Source organism: Etheostoma cragini, chromosome 12 (genome assembly GCF_013103735.1).
Source record: "Etheostoma cragini isolate CJK2018 chromosome 12, CSU_Ecrag_1.0, whole genome shotgun sequence".
Taxonomy (NCBI): Eukaryota; Metazoa; Chordata; class Actinopteri; order Perciformes; family Percidae; genus Etheostoma; species Etheostoma cragini.
Window position 1 is genome coordinate 8,862,657 of NC_048418.1, and position 9,514 is coordinate 8,872,170.

The 9,514-nt window shown below is 38.3% G+C and overlaps 1 pseudogene; it reads right to left on the reverse strand.

Moving 5' to 3' along the window:
• Nucleotides 1-821: 821 nt before the first annotated feature.
• On the reverse strand, nt 822-2,918 carry LOC117954534 (annotated as a pseudogene).
• Nucleotides 2,919-9,514: the final 6,596 nt, after the last annotated feature.

Here is a 9,514-nt window from a genome sequence, read left to right on the forward strand (position 1 = left end):
GGAACAATTCATTAGCATTATATTTTAATGCCCAATGGTCTGAACTTCAGACCAATGTGTCCTTTGTGTTTTGATGCGGATGAAAACTTTTCTATCTTTAAAATAAGCAAACAACTGTAATATTGTGCAGCCTTGGCAGACTTATATACTCTTTGTGTCTTTTCTAGAGCGCAAATACTCTGGGTAGATGATATTTTATTTCTCCTGTAGGGCAACAAAAAAACGTATTGCTTGGGATAGTGAGACTGCAAAATCACCATGCAATTTCTTTTTCATAACTTGCAGTTGAACTTGTGACCCTTGAACTTGAGAACATTAGTTTGACCTTAAGCTTTGTTTGGTTTTAATTTCTGTACTTGAGTAAGATCATTCTACAATTCTATAACAAACAATATAAGTATATTGTTTGTCATAGAATCTGAAAAAATGAAACAGGTGTATGTGATATTCTGAACACAAATAAAAAGCTTCGGTGGTAAGTTTTTCAAATAAATCTGCAAGTATATATACATTTTGTTGTAACGTCTCAATAAATTGAATTTTTCAAAGAATGTGCAAAGTGTTTTGAATAATGGGCCAGTATATGTTCAATAAAGGCCGGTTATGTACACCTTATGTTAATGAAAGACATTTCATTATGAAAGTCCTTAACATATTATTTGGTCATTGACACAGTGGATATTAAATGAAAACATTGTTTCAGAAAACAATCATTTGTGATAATCAAAATATAGGAAGGTTTGACAAAGTTCTCAAAGTTGTTCCCTTAACACATTTGAACAGATTGTTGTTGCTGTTGATATGATTACAGGTTGGTTTTGATATGTGTGTCATTGTATGACATGGCAAGCTCATGCTCATTTTATACTGAATTTATTTAAGATTATAAGTCTAACAAACTATTGTAAACAACAATCCATGAACATTTCCCAATGATTAAACACTGTGCAAAATCCAGTCTTTGATTCCCCCTGTATAACAGCCAGTTATGTGTCTGACAGTTTCTACCCTGGAAAATTACGTTCACTTTTGCAAACATTCACATATTCTATGTGGAGGCAAAGTTGCCTGTTCCAAATGTCTCAGCAGAATAAGAAAGTGTAAAAAGTCAGAGCAAGGTAATTTGGTTCAAACTATCCCCTTCATGTCATACGTCCATCACCAAGCAACCTTAGGCTTGCTGCACATGTTTTACCTCTTGATCTTCCCTATCTCTTCCCACAGCCTGGTGAGGTACTGCGTGAGCTTCACCATCACAATGATGAGGGCCCCTCCCATTAGCATGCAGGAGGGCCAGAGCAGCGAATGGAAGACGACACTGTGGTCGTAGAGTCGTTTCAGAAGAACCATCTCTTGCTGCTCGCTGGGGTCGTAGTAACAGGGGACCTTCTGGTTTACCTTCAGATGCTCGGAGATGTTCATAATCATGACGTGCATGGCCACACTGTCCTTCTGGCACCTAGGCACATAAAAACACTGCAAGGACAGGATTGAAGGACACTGAGGTTAGCTATAGACGGCAATCAGTAGGTCATATTTTTTGTCGTGGTGATGAGCTTCTTTTATTTCACAATATTGAATACATCACCATACTTCATTTATCATCTTTCAGCCTGACCAGCAAAAATCCTATCGACTAACATTTTTCTGAATTGGGAGCAGAGCGAGTCTACAATCAGGCCAGCATCTGACATCCGTTGTCAACATTTGAAACAGTTCAGTAATTTTCAGTATTTTCCCTCTGGCACTGTACTCACTTCAGAGCTGATGTATTGTGTCTCCTCATTGTGAGATAAACGGCTGACCCGGCCCGTGTTGTTGACGCTCACGTAGACCCGCAGACAGGGGTATTTGGAGACTCTCCAGCAGTCTGACCCACAGTTGTAGGAACAGTTCATGTCTGCTGTGACCGTGGAGTTGAGCACAACACACACACCCTCCTCTGTCCACACACTGTGTTGACATTTAAATGAAGATCCAATTTAATGCAAAAAAAAGAACAGAAAATATTTTTGGGATCTCTTGAGGTGTAATTTGTTGTTGTAAGTTTGTTTTCCCAAAGTATTGAGAGCTGTCACTGTCTTCTTCTTGTCCAATATATCTACCTCACGAAATTTCTTGTAGATTGACCTAATGATGAGGAATATGAGGGGAAATTATTATTTTTTTTTTTTAGGTTGCAGTGCAAATATATTGCCATACAAATCTAAGTGCATGATAGGTAAGAGTTTTTCCGTGGCCAATGAATGTCCCCCTTTCTCCCTCTGCAATATAAGTACATTTTAAACTAGAATTGGAAGGAACCTGTTACCTCCTTTCATTTCCTCTGCCTGCTCCTGCTGTATTTTTGGCCCCCGCCACGAAAAACATCTTTCTTGATGATCCACTTTCTCTTTTGTTTGTTGAGATTGAACGGAAGGATTGCTGGAGAGATCTGTGGATTATAGCCAGTTTGTTGCCATGTTTAGCTGTCCAGAAGCACTAACACCTTTGCTACAAGGATCACAACACAACATAAATCCCAAATTGGTTACAAAGCAAATATGTAAGAGGACAAATCGTACTGTACCTTTGGTGCATAGTTGCTGTCAAACTCACTATTTTGTAAATATGTTTAGTTTTGTATAAACTAATTACTAAGTCTTTGCCTCTCCTGATAAACATACAGTAGTTCCTGATTAGTAGAGTATTATGCAATGTTGGGACAAGGAGCCTGCCTGATATAGTGGTCTCCACCAGGTAAACATATCATTTCGAACACAAAGAAACACTACAAAGGGAAACAAGATGACATATAGCCACAGATGAAAGGTGTAAATGCTGATGAGGCGCTCATGAAAAACCTACCTGCTTTATCCTGAGCCCTTCTTCTGTCAACACAAAGTCATCGGGTCCTCTCTTAGCAAAACAACAACACCTTACGCGCGCCACCTCCCGCTCTCTGCCAGTCCTACCATTTGCAAAAAAAACACAGCATTCAGTGCTATCTAATTGAATGAGAAATACCAATCACTTAAACCCCATTGTTTATTATATTATATATTATCACTTCAGACTGGAACAGATTGTATTTGTTGGACATCTGTAGGCACTATCCAGTCTTCTCACAGGTTAAGTAATGAGGAGGCTGTTTTTTATTTTGTGGGGGATAACAACCTTGCCGGAGTGCAAGAAGCAGAAAGTTAGAAATTAAGCCAACAAGTTCCTCTTAGATGAGTAATTTCCTCATTGTATTACATTCCCAGCTGCTCAGGGGATATGTTGCTGTGAGACAACCCCAGTGTAACAACAGGAATCTGAAGGAAAGTCTACATGTTGTCTACATTTATTCTTTCCTCAAAGCAATCCACACCGTTTTGCATGCAAATGCAGCAAAGGGTCACACGGACACTTACATAAACTTTATTGTCTCAGTTACACCTTTCCATTTTATATTCTCCACGAAACTGTGCTTACCATTGTCACTTGAGTGCCAGAAAACTGATTTCAACTAAACAGGGACACACACACACACTTTCAGAGAGACTTCCTCTTTTTACCAACTTTTTAAAGAGTTTTGAGAGCAACACATTTTTAGGTCTGGCTCGTGCAGGCTGGACTTACAGTCGCAGGTGACTTCTTATCTAATCACTTATAAGCAAGAAACTGACGCTGTCCTTATTGATAAGTGGGACAGGTAGCCTCACAGATATGAACATTGCCTTGCAGGGCCTCTGAAGGTTCCAAGCTTCAAACAAACAAAATGATAACAATTTATAAAATATACATTTTTCACATTCCAGATTGGTCTTACTAAAGATATTTGTTTAATTTTCTGCAATTTTGTCTTTTAATCATTTTTTTTCTCAATTATCAAAATTGACAATGGTGGAAATTGTATCCCTTTGATGCAATAAAAAACGTTAATTCCAGTGAAGTTTTTGAGACCAATGGTAATCTTAAATTATCAAAATAATAATGGCTAACAAAATTAGAAATAATATTAAAGTTAAGGATGAAATGTGGTTCTGAATGACAGTCACCACCTTGACATTTTTTTTAGTATGTAGGCCTGTATGCGTCCTTCACATCTTGGCTTATTTAAAAAAATACAAAATCTGCAGTGTCACCACATAAAGCATTGGAAGGAGACAGTCTTTGTGTCTGAGGAGATGCACTATAGTAAAAACTGCGTACCCCAGCAAGAACTCATTGTTCACATTTTCCTATTATCAGTTTAATGAACTACATATCCTGAGCCATAGGCAGACAAGATCAGCTGACCTCACTGTATATTCTTTATAGGTCCATCTTGGTTCATATTTCTGCTAGCTGCCTCTTTCCCATGTTGTGAGACTGAAAACATTACTGAATGAGTGATAACCCAAAATGGCATGTGGCAGAACAAATTACTATAGAGCAGGTATTTTCTCAAGGATCACTAAAATGGCTTACAAAAGGCGCCTGGGCAGACAACATCTCTTTATCTCCAGTGTGAACCAATTATTAAAGTTCAGCTGCAGTTTTTTAACCAACCGCACCTGAGAATTCTGCAAAGACACAAAGACACAAAACAACTACAAGGAGAGACAAAAACATAGAGAGACACTAAACTACAACAAGGAGAAACAAAGGACAAAAAATGACAACAAGCAACCAAATAAGACGCATGTCTCATTCAGTCCGAGTATCTTCCTCAACTTTATTGAGCTCATATTGCATGCCCGTCATAAAGGTGAAATTAAGGTGTGTGTGTGTGTGTGTAATATGTAGATAATAAATCTTAGAGTGATTATTTCCTCCCTGTCAGGTGTCCTTTAGTGTTTGGTGCCTTTAAAAAGTCAAATGCTCCACGGCACAGCACCCCACAGAGACATAGCAGATCAGTAAACACTTAGCTGTGTGCACAGTGCCACATTACAAACTGCATGTCTCAAGCATACTGTACATGCATTGTAAACTATTGTATATTGACACCTGCACAATTTGACATTGTGTATTGTGTACACAATGTCAAAACCCAGTATTGCGTTTTGCAGTTGTTCACTGCCTTGTTGGTCCTCAAACACAGAAGAGAAAAACTGCATGATCATATAGATTCATGGCACTTAATGAATAAATAGGCAGAATGCACTGACATTTCCAAAGCTATCTTACACAGCATATCAATCTAAAAAGCCCACATAGCAACACATGTATGAGACTAAAACTAATTTGTATTTTCAGCTATGTGCTGTGTGTTGAACCCGCTATGTGCTGTGCTGCAAGTTGAACCTGGCCAGATTGTTGAATGTTCACATTCAGCCTCAGCGTTGCCATGTGGTGCTTGTAACAATCTTTTGTCTTTGCACATCTAAATAATAGTAAGCCCAAGCTTTTGTGTGTGACTGGTGTATGCTGAGTTGAAACAACATATGTACGTCTGTGAGATCCTACCTCTTGTCGCGCTGTTGCAATGATAATCCAGACTTTGGGTTACAACTGTCAGCAGTGGCTCTGCAACACAGTCTCTCCCAGGGACGGCAGCTGGCTACCTCTTATTTAAACTCTTTCTCCAAGTGAACTGAATGCCTGCCATACCTGTGTGAGTAATATGAGTTCCCTATACAATGGGGTCATGCTTAAAATGAGTTGGTCCAGCACAATGAATCTCCACTGTGCCTCCAAATAGCTGCCTCTGACTGGCCCGACTGTGGGACTGTCGCTATGTCTGTTGCAAGCACTGCTACAAATCCCCAGAGGAATTCAGAAGCAGTTATTTTAAATATCCTGCCTTTCCATGTTACAAATTTACAGTATGTATGGACAACTTGGAGGCCACAGCTTCCAACACTGACAACAAAACACAGCCATGTCGTGCCACAAGGTGTCTCTATAAGCTCAGAAACTGGAGCAAGATAAATGGGGGTGTTCCTGTTTAATTCATAGCCAGCAACAAATCACATGTAAGGATGAGAGTTTTGTAATGTTTTTTGGAGTTATGCTTTTATTTAGTTAAATTGATTAGTGTAAATGTGTGAAATTCCGTTTGAAATTATATGTAAGTAGGTCTGGACAAATACCTTCCTAAAGGCCAGTTTAGTCAATGTGTTGGTAACCTATTTTTTACAGTCTGTGGTTGGAAATACATTTTTTAAAGCTCAATATTTACCTAGCTTACTTTCAAAGTAGATGTGCTACAAACACTATTGTTTTATCTAAAAGATAGATACACAGTAAGCTATGGTATTAACTCTGTGTTTAGTCAAAGAATAGCAACACAGTATCACCATTGTTTTGTATAGATGCCACAAAAATGTATAGATTTCCGGGTAAATAATCAGACCCATTTTTATATCATCCAGCTAAAATGAACAATGTTGGTAGTTATGAGAAGCCTCCAAAAAGGAGCACACTTTCATTTTTTATTTCAGATTTGTATACATCACAGATTCTGTTTGCATGCCAGACTTCTGGGAAATGGGTTTATTTTGGAAATAATTTTAAATTTTGTGTGGCAATTTTTTCAGAAAATTTAAGTTGACGAGGCTATTTGGTTGTTTTTTAATGCAATAACTCTCTGTGAAGGCAGTGATTTGTCTCAATGTTGGTCTAACCAGCTGGAGGAGTTTTCCTCACAGACCCCAGTGGAAGAGCCACCCTGGCTGCAGTCTTTACTCATCCCTTGGTGTGCATGATTATGAAAGTCTCTCCCATAGCAGCATCAGATTAGATTCTCCAAGAAGTGTGTGCTGCTCACCTCTTTACATTCACTGCCTCCTCCAAGCCCCATCCAGTGCTGGCCAGAGAGAGTACAGTAATAAAAGACAATCCTGAAAAACTACAGAACTCTTTCCTGCCTCTTGGCTCAGATGCTTTCACCTTTAATTTTACCCTGGCCATAGATTAATCAAATAACATAAATAGAGTAAGACACAGCAGGAAAATAAGTGCACAAATATAGCACAAATATATAGATGAAAAAAAAGACTCATCTATCGTCTAAAGTGCAGATGGAAAGGCATTTTTATTTATTTGAGATTAGGCTTAAACATAGCTACAAAGAGGTGCGGACTGTCTTCTACCACATTTAGAGGTGAAACGACATAGTTACAGGGGAGATGAAAGGCGATTCTGCTTCTTTGTTTCTCAGGATCTAAAAATAACTCTTGCTGAGCAGGCAGTGAAGCTGAGCTGCAGTCCCCTCTCTTGCTCCCTTTGCCTCATGTTCTGTCCCTAACTGTCTCGCAGACATAATACATTATGTTAATGATGCATGTGTCTGGGCTCAAATGTATAATAGCTCCTTGGTCTAGTTGGTCTTGTCCTATATTTGCGAATTGCTGTTATTTGACATAAAGCATGTTATTTGTGTGGTGATTAAGTGTCACTTGTGTTGTTGTGAAAACCCTAAAGGAAATGGAAAAGTGATCCTCAGTCTAAAGGTTGGGGCTCTCCAATGTACAAATGTTTCATTTTATTTTGGATCTTTATGACATATGCTTTTGTTTTCCAACAGAAATAGCAAACATCTGTAACGCAAACAAAGACACACAAATAATCAGCTTGTAAGATTTCCCTTTCAGTGCATGTTCACTTGCAACAGGGGATCACAAGGAGGTATACATACTTGAAGTGGTCCAGAAGTTTGGGAAAAAATGGAGCCTTTGATATCTAGTTATTATTCATATCTTGATGTACATATATATATATATATATATATATATACTGTATATATATATATATATATATATATATATTTAAATATGTACAGTATATATTTAAATATGAAATTTTGAGACTACTCATTGTTGTCTTAGATGAAGTCACTAATCTCTGCTAATTTTCCTTCTTCTTCACACACAAAAAAAGACAATGTGGCTGTAGCAGGTTGATGCCACGTGTGTGGCAGTATCCAAGCAGTTACACAATGCAAACAGGTCCAGCGTATATTTATCAGTGTTACCACTGTGTTCTTATCCATAGCAACCTTGTGTTATTGCCCTGCAGATAGTTCCCTGCCTCCACACAGATACCATGCTGCTGTATTCCTTCTAGTCTTACAATTATGGAGAAAAACAGTGCTAACATGATTTTATAGAAAACTACTGCAACATGTAGTGTAGTTAAATAGAATTTATGATGTAGAAGTGTTCATTTTATGAATGTTGACATGTGTTTTTCATATATTTCAATGTAATGGCTGTACTGTATGTAAGGATGAGTAGGATTTACAGTCACAGAGAAGAGGTCAGTCAATTGACAGTATCCGTTCATGGAGTGAATCATATATTGCGTAAAGCTTGGCATTGGAGAGCAGAAATTTGCTTCACATTTCTTCACTGGCAGCCAAAACACCCTCACACAGTGGGAGTGATGGAGAACGTATTTCTGTTTCTCCTGGCTTAAAGAGAAAGAAGCAATAGACAGAATGTGGGAAATCACCCATAAATGAGGTTATAGAGCCAAACAGGACTGAAACTGAAACCTGTTTTGCAGTCCACCCACAGTCACTGGGTTTTTGACATTTAGACCACTGCTAGTAGAGTCTTCCTAGTTTTGTTCTATGTAAATAAATTACACTACATTGTAACATCCTATCGTGCAAGCTTATTGGTGAATGTGCGGTACAAGATATCAGAGAGAGAGGTCTGTGGCTGAGGGATTGCAAGGATGTTGACAAAGGGCCAGATGAGCACTGATATAATGTGGGGGTGGGAGGATCAAACAGCTCAGAGGCTGCATTGCAATACCTATCTCCAAAGCAGAGACAGAAATGCAGGGGATTGCAGTAGCACGGTGTCTGCTACAGCCAAATCCATCACTCAATAACACAGTTAATCAATTAGGTTACCCTTTTAGATGTTAACCATCCGATTGCATGCAAATGCTGTACCTCAGCTATATTACCAATGATAACTTGTCTATTCCCAGGCCATTTTTGCATTGATGTATCTAAAAAGAATACACACATTTTGAAGTTGTAATTGTTTAATGTTTATGAGGATAAACAGAGTGTGAGACTAAAAAAGGGTTGTTCTAATTGCATCTGTGATCCCATTAAAGATTATGACATTTGTGGGAAAAAGAATAGCAAGCAACAAAAGATGTACTGAATATACAACTGCACACTTGCTACTTCTGTACAACTAATTGAATGGTCGCAAATGCAATATGTCATGCTATGCCATCATCTCACATAGGAAAAGGCTGAGACAGTGCTGCCACTTAAATGGGAGCAGTCACTAATCACAGCCAAACAAAGTACGTTGTCATACAAGATAAAGACTACAAAATGTTGAAGGTCAGCACACATATTTACTGAAGTGAATCCTCGATATTTCATAAATATTTAACAGCTTGAATATGTTTAGGCTAACACCTTCTTTGGGAACATTGGAGAAATTAATATGATTATGGATTATGTGTACAGAAAAAAAAAATCGGTGTAAAACACAGACGCAATGATGATGTAAGCTTGTTGTTGACTTTCCAGTCTGAATGATAGGGGGTGGGGTGTCATTAATCTATAGCTAGTGATGACCAGACAAGCAAA